The sequence below is a fragment of the Vanellus vanellus genome (genome assembly GCF_965231255.1).
Source record: "Vanellus vanellus genome assembly, chromosome: 2".
Taxonomy (NCBI): domain Eukaryota; kingdom Metazoa; phylum Chordata; class Aves; order Charadriiformes; family Charadriidae; genus Vanellus; species Vanellus vanellus.
In genome coordinates this window covers 121,483,428-121,498,539 of record NC_138906.1, presented here as the reverse complement: position 1 = coordinate 121,498,539, position 15,112 = coordinate 121,483,428, and positions in this window count along the sequence as shown.

Sequence of the window (15,112 nt, the reverse complement as noted above, 5' to 3'; positions counted from 1 at the left end):
AAAGTTCTGATACAAGCCCTACATTTTTGGAAAACTGGTTCTGGTACTTTACTGGGTAGTCACCACTTGGGAAACTTGCCAATTTTTTCAGTGAAAGTCTCTGAAGGTTTAGAAGATGTTATAAAAAGAGAGTAATGATTTAATAAGACATTAGTAGATCAATAAGAATCCCAGTATATCCGAACTACCTTTTACTTTAGCTGAGGAACAGCTTAAACCAATAAGTGAACATGTCTAGGGTCTGCCTAAAACCTATCCAGATACTGCTTTTCCTTTGATATAAACTGCAGGATAATTTTTAGAAAACATTTGTTAAATATTTGGTTGGAAGAGACAATACCCAAAGCTGAAACATAAACCTCTCTTTGACTCGATACCCTGAAACCTAAGTTTCAATCCTTATGTATACAAATTGGTTTCATTTTACAAAGATTCTCTAAATGCAAATATGAAACCGCCGTGATTTTCACAACTAAGGTTTCTGTCATATCCACTAGGGGAGAAATATCAGTCTAATAATATTTTTTTGACGTTTGGACATTAGAAACATGATAGTCATATGCATGTGGGGGAGTATTTCTGGAAAAACAGATAAGGATTGCTGTAGAAAAAAAAAAACCCGCAGTGGAAACCTCCCCACCTCTGTCCTTTTTTCATCTACAGCATATTCCCGCACCTGCTTCAATGGAAAAAGATACATTAACTCTGTCACAACTCTGGTAGGATTCCCAGAGATGTAGAGAGAAATAACATGTATAAATAAAGCTATGCTAAAGGTATGCAGAAGAAATTTGCCTGTTCATAATATAGGAAGGTTTTTATATTACAGAGCATCCTTACAAAATAAAATGGTAAAATGCTGGCCCCACTGAAGTCACTGAAACAGTGCCTTTCGGCTGGTTGTTCTGGACCTGTCCAGTGAATCTCAGATCTGCTCGTGCAAAAAGGCAGCTTCATGTTAAGGGAATAACTTACGCCAATCTGTTTTAGGCGAGGATCATATACGTGATGAAACTGTATGCCATTTTAGAAGTTCTTATTCACAGTTGAATAATGTCATATTATCCTCTGATTTCAATGTCTATTAAAAACTTAATAAAACCTGATGTGAAAAGTGTTTCCTTTCACTATGCCCCACGTAAGTAGAAAAAGATCATACAATCGTCTTCTCCAAATCAAAGAAAGATGATAGCAATGGCTAGGTCTTGTTAAACAAGTTCCTATGACTGTACAACAGCATTAGCTACTCAGCCAAAGAAAGCTGAGTGATACGCCAAAATGACAAGAGCTGATTTTGTCTGACTGCCTTAGTCACACTTACCACTTGTGTCTAGATTTTCCATCTGTTTAACCAGGAAAAAAATACAGATTTCTGCCAACGAACTCTGATTCCTTCCCTGATAATATGTCTTCAGTGGTCAAGTAGTTTGAATGCTGAGATGACAAAGGAGAGGAAAACAAACAAAAACCAACTCCCGGCCAAACAAAAAGGGATCTTGTTTGTTTGTAGCCAGAGCATTGTAGATTAGTATTATAGATGTTTAAGTATATAAAATAAAGTAAATCCAACTGGAAGAGTGAAATCTAGACAAGGTTGTTGAATATTTGTTTGACTTCATTAGAACTGACATGTCACATTCATTCTTACAAGCAATCTGCTGTGTTCAGTAGTACTATTTCAGGAGTTTGGCACATTCTCTTCTGCGAATACTATTTTTACGCATATAATAATTCTCACAAAGACCAGTAACCATTATTACAGTAAATACCAAACAAACAAATATGAAAATGGGTAAAATATTCTTCAATTTCATTATTTTACATTTAGAAAGAGTTTGGTTGACTTGAAGCTCTTCCAATGTTGGAACATCTGACCAGCACATGACAAAGCCATTCAGAAGTATGTTAAATATGATGCAGGTCCAGCGGCCCTTGTCCTTTGAGTCAGAGGCATGAGGAGAGAAGGTAGGAACCTAGAGACCTTCTGAGTGTGGCACATCAGCTCTCTGATCCTGAGGTGGCTAACCCAGAGTCAGCGAGCAACAGGGTACCTAGTGAAGGCTTTGGAGAGCTGGGAGCATTGCTGGCAGGGCAGTGCCCTCAGCCACATGGGATGCAGCCCCGAGGTACACCAGCAAGAAGAACGGAGCAGGTCAGGCACAGCCCAGACCTCCAGGCACATCCAGGGCCAGGTCGGGAAGGGGAGGGAGCAAAGGCAGGGAGCAAGGCAAGGACCTAAGCAGCTCCCAAGAGAGGTGGGGAGGCCCCAGAAAAGCTTCTGACAGCTCTTTCTTACAATATAGCTGTTTTCACAACAGCCTGATCCAGGGTCACTGCTGCATTGTAAGAGAGCTGACCTTGCACACCAGCTGCCAGCCCCCAGGAAGGCGGTGAGGCTGCAAAGCCTGCTGATGCCCTCAGCACCGGGACACAACCTGGCACACCTGCACCTGCATGCGGTTTGGAAATAGGTCATGAGAAAAGAAGGAGCTCTATAGTAAAAGAAGGACTGCTGGCAACGTGAGAAGTTGAACATGAGCCATCAATGTGCCCTTGCTGCAAACAAGGCTAATGGTATATTGTGCTGCATTAGACAAAATATTGCCAGCAGGTTAAGGGTGGTGATCCTTCCCATCTACTCAACACCGCTAAGGATACACCTGGATTACTGTGTCCAGTTCTGGGCTCCAGTACAAGAAAGACATGGACATAGTGGAGAGAGTCCAATGAAGGACCATAAAGATGATGAAGGGACAGAAGCAGCTTTCCTATGAGGAAAGGCTGAGATGTGTGGGACTGTTTAGCCTGGAGAAAAAAAGGTTTAGGGGGGATCTTATTACTAAATAACGAGTACATAAATAATATGTATAAACACACTCTGTTACATATAGTACATATATAATAATAAGTGTATAAATACCTGGAAGGAGGATGTGAAGAGGATAGAGCAAGGCTCTTTTCAGAGGTGCCCAGTGACAGGATGAGAGGCAATGGGCACAAATTGAAATGCGGGGGTTTCCCTCTGAACATCAGAAAACACTTTTTTACTGTGGGGATGATGGACCACTGGCACCGGCTGATGAGAGAGATTGTGGAGATATTCAAAAGCCATTTGGTCATGGTACTGGGCTTTAGATGGCCTTGCCTGAGCAGGGGGGGTGGACCAGATGACCTCCAGAGGTGCCTTCCAAATTCAGCCACTCCATTATTCTGTTATTTTGTGATTTAGTGACTCTCACTCCTCTGGGATGAGGAGGACCAACCGGATCGGCTGCAGCAGCATCGCCAAGGCTGCCTGACCCCCCTGTACCTTCAGCCCACCTCTTTCTTCTGGGTAGGCTGGGGTACCATGTTTTCACCCTGCCTGAGAACTGTTTTCTTCCTCTCTCCAAAGCACAAGACGGTTTGAATGACCATCTTAATGACACAGTAAGGAAAAAGAGGAGTGGGGAGTGCTCCCATATCCCCATTAAGTTAGATATCCTCCTGAAAATCATTGGTTTCAGTGTTTTGGGGTTGGGTCAGACAGTGAATGCAGGCTCCTGATGATCAGGCTTTGCTTAATAAGCTACAGTGGCTAGTTACTTAGTACATAAAACAAAGAAGAAGACAGGAGGTAGGAGGGATCCTCTTTTTCACCTCAAGCTGTGATTTAAAATAAAGTGGCAGGTCTCACTACGTTTTGAAGGGAGCCTGTGTCTGCCAATGAGATTTGGGCATGTTCCCAAATACTTCAATGGTTCAAGCACCTACACCTCTTTGGACTCACCTGTATTGAAAATGAGGCTCTTGTGCACAAGGCACTTAGGGAGGTAAAACATTAACTGCAGCTCATATGGAACGGAGGTTCCTTCATAAGTTAGCTGATTTCAAGTTCATGACTTTAGATTCATAGTATCTGCCTATGTTTAATTTATTTATGCTCTTAAGTCTTCTTCTCTTTAAATTTGAATACATCATCACACTTTCATAATTTTAAATGGTTACTTTCTTTTTCTAAATCATTCATCAGCATCCATCTCCAGTCTGCTGCCTTGCAGTTAACAGGATCATTTTGTGACTAAGTGTCTGACTGAGTGAAAATTTGGAATGTAGCTCAGATCATTAAGAGGGTACCATATTGGAGTGGTACTATATTTAGGATTAATTTGGATGGCTGGCAAAAGTAGATGATTTAGACATCATCTGTTGCTGATGGTCATTTGCATTACTATTATGCTGTTCTTTGTGACACCGTAATGAAAGTCATGAAGAGCGTGCTAAAGAGAAGGTTTAACATCCTAAACATCAGGTTTTGAGTACAGACTTTTCCTGAAATAGGTCTAGATCACATTTCTCATTAACGTACCTTGTGTTTTTCTGATGTGGCTTTACATATGTCTGCTTCTAATGCCATTTAAACTGGTCACTCTCTAGAAGCCAGATGAGATGCATTACGTTTGAAATCCCAGAATAAGCATTTGGCCGACTTTCTTCTCTTTCCTCACTGTAAGACAGTGACGTGTTCATTCGTTGGCTCTTCACCTATGGAAAAAAAAGATGAGTACATCCATTTCAAAGGCACGCTATGCATTGATTCTGTCTCCCATTAGAAGATACTTTAGGGAACGGACTCATGATCTCAGGTCACTTCCTCATATAAAGGTAGGAGTTGCAGGTGACTTGTAGCAGAGGATGCAACAAAGTAAAAGCAACTGCTAAAGCAAGCATGACCACAAAGAACTTCACTGATAGCTATTTACTCTACCCTTTCCCATCACTAAAACAACGTCTTATTTCCCCTGTAGTCACCCATATGTCTTATTTTTCCCCTCAAAAAACAAACAGCAGAGATAAGATTAATTACATTGAAATTTGTCACAAAGAAACTGCAGAAATAAAAATAAAGAGCAATAACCTTAATGCAACACTGAACTCCAAAGAATTCATATCACAGATAGAGCTCTAAATGACCAGTAGTGAATACCATAGTGAGGCCTTCACATAATGCCAAAAAAAAAATATATATATTTATGTATGTATTTATATCATGAATTAGAAGCATATAATTTTTCTTTCTGTCACCAAAAAGGCTTTAATAACTTACTTGTCCCTTAAGTCAACATGAATTATAGTCTTACTTACCTTTACTTCTGAATATGGCAGTTGAAGATAAATCTACTACATAGAGGTCTGTCAGTTTTATTGGTTTAATAATTAACTATCCTGCCACATGTGAGTATATACATATTTAATGGAAATAAACAAACTAACCATACAGAGTTCGACGTGATAAGTGCTCACATATTTTGAGAGGCCAAGAAGCCTATCAAAGAGCAACAAAAGCAATGACCAATAAAGTAACATCCATAGGATGGTATTTTACATCTATTATGTTAAAAAGCAATGGACAAATATAATTTATAATTCCTGTGATACTCCACTGTTTGGAAGTCTGGTAATATAAAAAGATATGTAGAATAGTTCATATCAGAAAACTCAACACCTGTAGTGTGAAGGAAAAGTAAAGAAATAAATGCTGGCACAGCCAAAGCACACCCCGGCAAAACAGGGCAAAACAGGCTGTTTTTACATCAAAACCTGTCAAAGTCCAATCAGTTATTCAGGGAGTCGCAAGCTAGAAGCTACAACTGGGTGAGAGTTTGCTCTAGTGAAGGAAAGGGCTGGTGTGAACCAGTTCACTCAGCTTTCTGACCTTCTACTACCTGCCTTCTCTGGGACAACTGCACAAGTAAAGGGAGGACAGCCTGGAATCTACTGCTCACACCCTCCGAAGCATGTGACAGCTCAGTAGTCACCATGGACACTGCTTTAAGGCCCTTGGTGGCTTTCCAGGAGGGTTCATAACTGAGTTCCTGTGAAGAATATATGTGAATCAAAATCTGGAAGTGAAAAACAGTATTGCAATGATCTGTCCTACATTGACTCACTCCCACTCTGTCGTCACTGGAAGAGATGGGGGCTGTGCTTGGTACTAAGTTTATTACATCCTAAAATAGACAAGTGTACAGGTACTGAAAACACCTATGATGTCTTCCCATACAAGAAATATCAGAAGGCTGCTTCTGCCGTTATTTAGTATATTCGCATAACTCACCGCAAATTAGTTTTGAGTGGAAAGTTTTCTGACCCTGGGGCCTATGACAGAATTAAATCAAAGGGAAAATTAAACAAAAAACTTTAATGGTAATTGTTTGTTGGTCAGATCACAAAAAAAAAAAAAAAAAAAAAGCAATTGAACTTTTAATTTTCAAGAGAATCAGAGAACAGTTTGGATTGCAAGGGACCTTCAAAGATCTTCTAGTCCCACCACCCTGTCATGGGCAGGTACATCTTTCACTAGATAAGCTGCTAAAAGCCCTGTCCAACCTGACCTTGAACACTTCCAGTTGTCAGACATCCACAAATTCTCTGAGCAACGTGTTCCGGTGTCCCACCACCTCCATTGTAAAGGATCTCTTCCTTAAATCTAATTTAAATCTACCTTCTTTCAGTTTAAAACAGTTTCCATTGTTCTATTGCTACAAGTCCTAGTGAAAAGCGTCTCTCCATCTTTCTTATAGGTCCCGTTTATATATTGAAGGTGACTGCAATAAGGTCTCCCTGGAGACGTCTCTTTTCCAGGCTGATCAAACCCAGCTCTCTCAGCCTGTCTTCATAGGAAACGCGTTCAAGCCTGCTGACCATTTTCATGGCCTTCCTCTTGACCTGCTCTAACAGGTCCCTGTCTTTCTTGTGCTGAGGACCCCAGAGCTGGATGGAGTACTCCAGGTGGGGTCTCACAAGAAGAGAGTAGAAATGGAGAATCACCTCCCTCGGCCATGCTGACCACGCTTCTTTTTATGCAGACCAGGATATGATCACCTTTCTGCACTGCAAGTACACTCTATCCGTCTTATATTCAGTTTTTTATCCATCAATACCCCCAAGCCCTTCTCTGCAGGGCTTTTCTGAACCCACTTATCCCCTAGTCTGCATTGATTTTGGGGATTGCCCCAACCCAGGTGCAGGACTTATTTGCACTTGGCCTTATTGAACGTCATGAGGTTCACATGGGCTTACTCCTCAGGCCTGTCAAGGTCCCTCGGGATGGCATTCCTTCCCTCTAGGGTACCAACTGCAGCACTCAGCTTGGTATCATCCACAGACTTGCTGAGAGTGCACTCTATCCCACTGTCTATGTCATTAATTAAGCTACTGAACAATATCACCAATTACACCACTTATCACTGGTTTCCACTTGGACATTAAGCCATTGCCTGCAACTTTTGGACATGGCCATACAGCCAATTCCTTATCCATCTAACTGTCCATCCATCAAATCCATATCTCTCCAATCAAGTGGCAAGAATATTGTCTGGGACAGTATAAAAGGTCTTACAGACGTCCAGGCAGATGATCTCTGTAGCTCTTCCCTTGTCCACTGATGCAGTCACTCCACTGTAGAAGGCCAATAGTTTAATCAGGCAAAATTTGCCCTTGGTGAAGACATGTTGGCTGTCTCTAACCACCTCCCTGTCTTCCAGATGTTTTGACATATCTTCCAGGAGGATCTGTTCCAGTGGGCTCTCCAGAGGAGAGGCTGACTGGTCAATAGATCCCAGGGCTTTCCTTATCACTTTTTTTTTTAAATTGATCTGATATTCCCTTTTCTCCAGACTGTCATGACTTTTCAAATATGATGGAGAGTGTCTTAGCAACTACATCTGCCAATTCCTTCAGGACCCTGGGAAGAGCGATGCATCAATGGAATATATCCAATATTCTATCTGTTTCCCTTGTTGTGTTAATTTCTTTATTTTAACCCCTTCCCACATGAAGAGGACATAAGCTTAGATGCACAATGCGCAATCAGTAAGGCAAACTGTTTGCCTAAAATGAGATAAAAGAAGTGATGAGCAGGAGTCGGAATAGAAAAAAAACAATGACTCCTTTCTACATGCAGTAATGAGGCCAAAGGAACTCGTGTCTAGCACCTGCATGTGTGGAGAATCGTTTTCAGAGCTCTTCCATCCAGATTTCAACCACCCCCTATTGCTTCTTCTAACCTTGTCTTTTCATGATGAGGGGAGCAAAAGCACAAGTACTTTGAGATTTACAAGTGCTTTCTGTCTAACCTGCTGCTCCCACATGAAGACTAAGCGAACCAGCTCTGATGTTTTCTCTGTTTACTGTGCACTGTGCAATGAGTTTCTGAATCAAGACCTCACTGCAGAGGATTATGCCTACAGCATAACCTTTCTTATGTTCAGATAAAGCAGTAACTCACACTGGAGTTGAAATTTAATGACATTGTGTTCCCTGCTGTGCTCTGTACAAAGACTTGCAGAAAGGAGGCTTTGGTGCACATAAACAGTAATACATTTAACATGCTAATAATTTAATCAAATTATTTAATAACATAGCAAAGAGAAGTGAAGAGACACACTTTCACTGACCTTTTTTGGTGAGAGATCTGAGATTAGTTAACTAATTTATTACTTTAAAATGATTCAATTTATGTTACGGTATTATCTAAATGCCCTACCCTGACTCAGAATGATACTGTGAAAACACATTGTACTTCATAGTCCCAGCGCCAGCCCCAAAGGGCTTACAATGCAAACTGAAAACATAGACGAGGAGTCAAAGGCGGCACACCCAAAAACTGACAGCAGAACAGTGATCCCCTGATATTAGAAGTTAATGAGTTAGTGATGGGTATCCTTTCTACTTCTTCATGCTGCCTTAAACACATTAAAAACAAAACAGAAGCAAAATTAATAAACTAAACCCTTCCAAAAATTCTCTTTTTCCATGCTCACCGTTTTATCCCTAATGCTGAAAAGCCAGTGTAACCCTTTTGCTTTCAAGAATGAGAAAGTACTCCTTTTTGACCCAGAGTCCTACTCCTAGCTGTGACTTTAGGAAACGAACATTTAAGTGGCAGTTGTGGTCAGCTTTGCAGACAGTTGTGAGAAAACCAGAAATCTGTCAGAATTATAACCACAGTATCTTTAGCTTTGGAACAAAGTAAATATGTTTTGTGCATTTGTTTCACTCTCAGAAAACACACAGGTACAGCAAAATGATGACAAGATCATAATTTGTAGTGTACAAAACAGCTGATTTACAAAGGCTTAACACTTTTTGGGTATGCAGCAGACTCTGCCATACTCTCCTCAGGGGTTCAACTGGATTTTGTGGGTACATAGACTGGAGACCACAGGCACATGCTGAGCTTCCAGGTCTGACTGCGTGTCCCAGCACTCTCCTGAATCCATAATGGTGCCGAGGGGTGGAGGGGGTGTGTGCATGTGTATATATGTTTTCTATGAAAAAGAAATTTGGGCACGAGGTTAGCTTGCCCTCACAGTTTTCTGTGTGATAATAAACATATATTGACATGTATGCAGTCAGAACTGAAATACTCCAGAGACTATGCATTTTAATCAATAAAAAAATGTTTGTTGTAGAACTATGGGCAATTGATAACGTCTTTTACGCAAAAAATTTTGTCTGAGCTTTCTTGTGCCCTTTAAAGTAAACAGGAAGTGTCCTGAAATTTTTAGTCCAAAAGATAATTATCTTTTTAAGTCTGAAATTATTTTTTTTCAGACCATTTAAATCTTACGGTTCTTTTTAATCAATCTTACTTTTTGAGACGTAATGAGTCATTGCTACAATGTTTCTTGAAGGCACACAGATATGCTGTGCTGTAGTTAATTGATCATTCATATTTCACAGGGTTGGTTTTTCTTTTCCTCACAAAACCATTCCTGATCAAGTGTCTCTTGAACTCCTTATAATGAAGTTGAAAAGACAGAAGCCTTATAAACAGAGATTTGTCAAAATAATTAATATGAATTAATAGAGTTATGTGCCTCTGACTGAGTAGTAGAAACTTGGATGGCTTTTGTGTTAACATTTGGGAGTGTGCATTAAAAATTAAGCTTTGCTGGCCATGGTGCTTTAACAATGCAGTGGGAAGAGAATTTACCTAGTAATCAGTATCATTGCCTTTAAAAAGCAGGTTGGAAAATAGCCATTTAAGCCATACATTGAACATACTTTAAAAATTTCACTGTGACAATGATAAATCCAGAAGTTAATTACAGCAATTGTTCAAACATACAATCACTTGAGACCAAGCCCACTAGCTTAAAATATGCAGTTTCTGGGTGTTAATTGCCACAAGTGTTTTGGCTGAGCGTGTTTTGTCATTGATGGGAGAGCAAAGCAACGTTGACTTTATTACACTCTTATGTTGTAACTAATTGGATAAGATAAAAAGAAGAGATCTTCATACTCTGAAAGCAGAATATCCAATAAAGAAGAAATGCTGTCCTGATTCTATATCAAGTTTTGTAAAGAAAGTCATAAGTCCTGTTGGCAGAAGAAAGGGCATTCACACTAGTTACAGATTAAGCATATCTCCTTTGGTTCATTTTCTGTCATCAGAGAAAGGAGACAGCTTCCTTCCAGGGGTAATGCAGAGCATCTGCTGTAGTTATGTGCTCTGAAATGCTCCTTGAGGAGATACTTTTCATATGAGGACATATCTTTCTACAGAGTAACTCTGTAGGGAGCCTTGCAGAAGTCATCTGAGTTACACAGCACATATACTATCAACATGCCTCCTTTGTGAATTTGGTAAATTATTGCATCAAATCTATTCGGTATAGGTAACTATGGGGAAATTCACTTTATGAAAGAGGATTCTTGATACCACTTCACTATTCCTTTGTCCCACGTATTAATTTCATAAGAGACATGAAAGGAAGGAAGGAAGGAAGGAAAGAGAGAAGGAAGAAAGGAAGGAAGGGAGGAAGGAAGGAAGGGAAGAAGGAAAGAAGGAAAGAAGGAGGGAGGGAAGGAACGAAGGAAGGAAGCAAGCAAGCAAGCAGGGAAATCATCCCACAGCAACCCTGGACTTTCCCTGGCAGATCTGCTCTTAGCTGTCACAACCTAGTTGCAGACATTCTCCCTTGGTGTTTCAACACTGCTCTAGGCTGGAAAGCAGAGATGAAACACAGGATTCCTGTGAGCAACCCTTATGCTCCTGAGTTATAGATAGGGACTGAGGCATATATCTATGAGTGCACTTAACAATATATATTCATGAATGGTAGAAGATCATATTACAAAATGCCAGATAAAATTGTTTCAACCTTCACCATATCCTCTGAACGTCTAACTCCACCTCATATTGTAACATTTCAGTAAACAACATCCTCTAGCCCTTACACTAATATACTTTTTTCTTTTCAATAGTAATTTTAATTAATTCATCCTTTCTGACATTTGCATTTGTCTTTAAATGCCACTAGATAACAGGGTTTTAATCATTCCAAATAGCTTTTTAATTATAGACCTAATTACTTTTGCAGAAGGTTAAGCTGCACAAACAGGAATAAAACTGTTTGCTTGTACTCTGTGTTAAGAATGATGTAGTGTTTTCTCATTAGGTATTCTGTAAACTTACTCGGTCAGTTTTATGTGACATTTGGAAAAAAAGAAAAATCCAAACTGTATATCAGAAGGCTGGAATTAAATTCTAGGACAGCTTAACACCCAGCTGTGTGGAACAGTCATTGATCTGTTAATTAATTATGGAATCAAAGTTAGGCATCCTTTTCCATTGCAGTGGTCATTTTGGGGCTGTGTATTTGAAAATGTAAAGGTACAGGGGAACATATAATCTTCCTGCTGGATAAAAGGTTTCTGATTTGTAAACACTTCCTATCGTGTGTTGTTGTTGTTTTTTTTCCCGTGAAAATTTTCCACCACTGATGATACCCTGCTGGGTCAATGGAAAAGAATTTCTTACTGGAGAAATTCTATGCCTCTACTGGAGGGTAGCCAGTTTGTGTAAACAAAAACAAGAGTTAATTTACATATCACTCGTCATATATTTGTTTTGAAGTATAGTTCATCCTTTGTGGGCAAAAAAGGTTTGAATAAGACCTTTATGGGCAGGAGCTCTTTCATTCCTGTTGAAAAATATGCCAGGTACATTTATATTTTATGGTGTTACTATTGTACTAGAACAGCTGTCTAATTGCATAGCTTAATTTGTACATCAACGGCTATATATAGTATTTTTTAAAAATATCACAGCTAAATTTATCTCAGAAAACCAAAACTTATGTATTTTTCTGTTCCCTTAGTCCAAATGTGGTAATTATAATTGAAAAGCCAAAATATATTCCACCCCTATGCGCTTGACTCCCATTTGATAGTCTATTTCTCACTACAGTTAAATAATCTCAAGATGCCAACATATTGTCTTTCAGAGTTTATTCCACCCTTGTCTCCACCGATGATATAATAATGTTAATATGTATATGTTATTTATACTTTTCCCCTTTTCTTGGTTTGATTCTATTCAAAGGATCCTTACTGTTCAGTTGTTCTGTAACTATCTATTGGTTTAGAAAAAGTAAATGCTCCTTGAAGGGAGCTAAAAATAAAAATAAGCCTAAGTACAAAGTTTAGGGCAAGAAAAAGCGTTCAAAGTCTCTTACCAAACAATGTCACACACAAAAAGTATACACTTGAAGATGCTGATGCAATTGCAAATATCTCATTATCAAACCACTTGTTGGACCACTCAGTGGTTAAAGAATTGGCTGCGTGGGTGCACTCAAAAGAGTTACAGTCAACAGCTTAAAGTCCCGGTGGAGACCAGTGACAAGTGGTGTCCCTCAGGGGACCATAATGGGATCAGTATTATTTAACATCTTTGTCAGGGACAAGGAGATTGAGTGCACCCTCAGCAAGTTTGAGAATGACACCAAGCTGAGTGCTGTTGTTGATACTCTAGAGGGAAGGGATGCCATCTAGAGGGACCTTGATAAGGTAGAGAGGTGGACCCATGTGAACCTCATGAAGTTCAATGAGGCCAAGCGCAACAAGGTCCTGCACCTGGGTTGAGGCAATCCCAAACATGAGTACAGGCTGAGTGATGAGTGGATTGAGAGCTGCCCTGCAGAGAAGGGCTTGGGGGTCTTGGTGGATGAAAAACTGAATATGAGCTAGTAATGTGCACTCACAGCATAGAAAGCCAACTGCATCAAAAGAAGCATGGCCAGCAGGTCAAGGGAGGTGATTCTTCCTCTCTGCTCTTGTGAGACCTTTCACAAGAGTGAAATGATGATACTACTTGGAGTACTGCATCCAACTTTGGGGGCCCCAGCATAAGAAAGACATAGACCTGTTTGAGCAGGTCCAGAGGAGGGCCATGAAGATGATCAGAGGGCTGGAGCACCTTTCCTATGAGAACAGATTGAGAGACTTGGGGTTGTTTGGAGGAGAGGAGAGGAGAGGAGAGGAGAGGAGAGGAGAGGAGAGGAGAGGAGAGGAGAGGAGAGGAGAGGAGAGAAGAGAAGAGAAGAGAAGAGAAGAGAAGAGAAGAGAAGAGAAGAGAAGAGAAGAGAAGAGAAGAGAAGAGAAGAGAAGAGAAGAGAAGAGAAGAGAAGAGAAGAGAAGAGAAGAGAAGAGAAGAGAAGAGAGAAGAGAAGAGAAGAGAGAAGAGAAGAGAAGAGAAGAGAAGAGAAGAGAAGAGAAGAGAAGAGAAGAGAAGAGAAGAGAAGAGAAGAGAAGAGAAGAGAAGAGAAGAGAAGAGAAGAGAAGAGAAGAGAAGAGAAGAGAAGAGAAGAGAAGAGAAGAGAAGAGAAGAGAAGAGAAGAGAAGAGAAGAGAAGAGAAGAGAAGGCTCCAGAGAGACCTTATAGTAACCTTCCAGTACTTAAAACAGGCCTACGGGAAAGACGGGGAGGCACTATTTATCAGGGATTATAGTGATGAGATGAGGGATAACAGTTTTGCACTGAAAGAGGGTAGATTTAGATTAGATGTTAGGAAGAAATTCTTTAGTGTGGGGACGGTGAGACACTGGAACACGTTGCCCAGAGAAGTTGTGTATGCCTCAGCCCTGGAAGTGGTCAAGGCCAGGATGGATGAGGCTTTGAGCAACCTGATCTAGTGGAAGGTGTCCCTGCCCATAGCAGGGGGGTTGGAACTAGATGATCTTTAAGGTCCCATCCAACCCAAACCACTCGGTGGTTCTATGATGAACTGCTGAATTTGGAGGTCAATTTACTTGGTTTTGAGCTTTTGCTACCTTCAAATGAGACACAAAAGACTCCCCTTTTTGTTTGCTTCACTTAGGATTTATAATATATATGAAAGACCAGAATACTCATAGTTTCCCCTCTATCTTTGGTGTTATTTGGATTTGTTCTAATTTTGCATGTATGAAATGTATGGGTAAAATGTACTCTTTCGTCTTCATTCAATAAGATATGCAATTTTTAGTTTTCTCAGAAACTGAGGGTAGTAAAGAATAAGACAGTTTGAACAGATGGATGAAAGTACAAAAACCACATTTAAGAAGTGCTTTTCATCTTGGATTTTAAAAGTGTTTTACAAACACTATTTAGAACCTTTTTCTAGCAGGCAGACTACGGTATGTTGCCTGGTTCCTTTTAGTTTTCTTAACATGTTGCATTATTTAAAGAGAATAAAAGTAGTATATGAAGCAACGCTACTGCCATAGCATTTTATGACAGTGTTTTGCTCTTACATATATAAATTAACTGATTACTAACAGGAAGTATAGCTGGAAGTATTGCAACTGCCAATTTCCACTCTGCAAAAAATACTATTAAGCAAAAGGCAGTAGAGAAATATTTGTTTGGATACTTAATACGCATGGAGTAACAGCAAGACTTGTAATAGGGTCACACTGGTAGAAGAAACAAAAAGCCCCATAAATATTTTTAAATATAATTTCTTATGTTAAATGTTTTACCATTGGATTAATTTATGGCTGAAAAAAAAAGAAAAGAAATCAAATGTACTAAATATGTATTGTTGATTTTTTCTAAGAACAAATGAAATAAACCCAACAATATGAATATGGTGTCCTTTTCGTAAGTATCAATTAAATATTGCTAATATTAATTTTACATTCTAATGTCTAAAAGTACTCTACTATACAATGCAGTCTATTGTAAGCCCTCAATGCCTACAAATAATTGAATTACAGTTCAATTAAGTGAGAAATGGTGAGGTTTATGATGGTTTATGACACCGAAGAGTAGTTAAAGGCTTCGTATGGTGCTTATCTT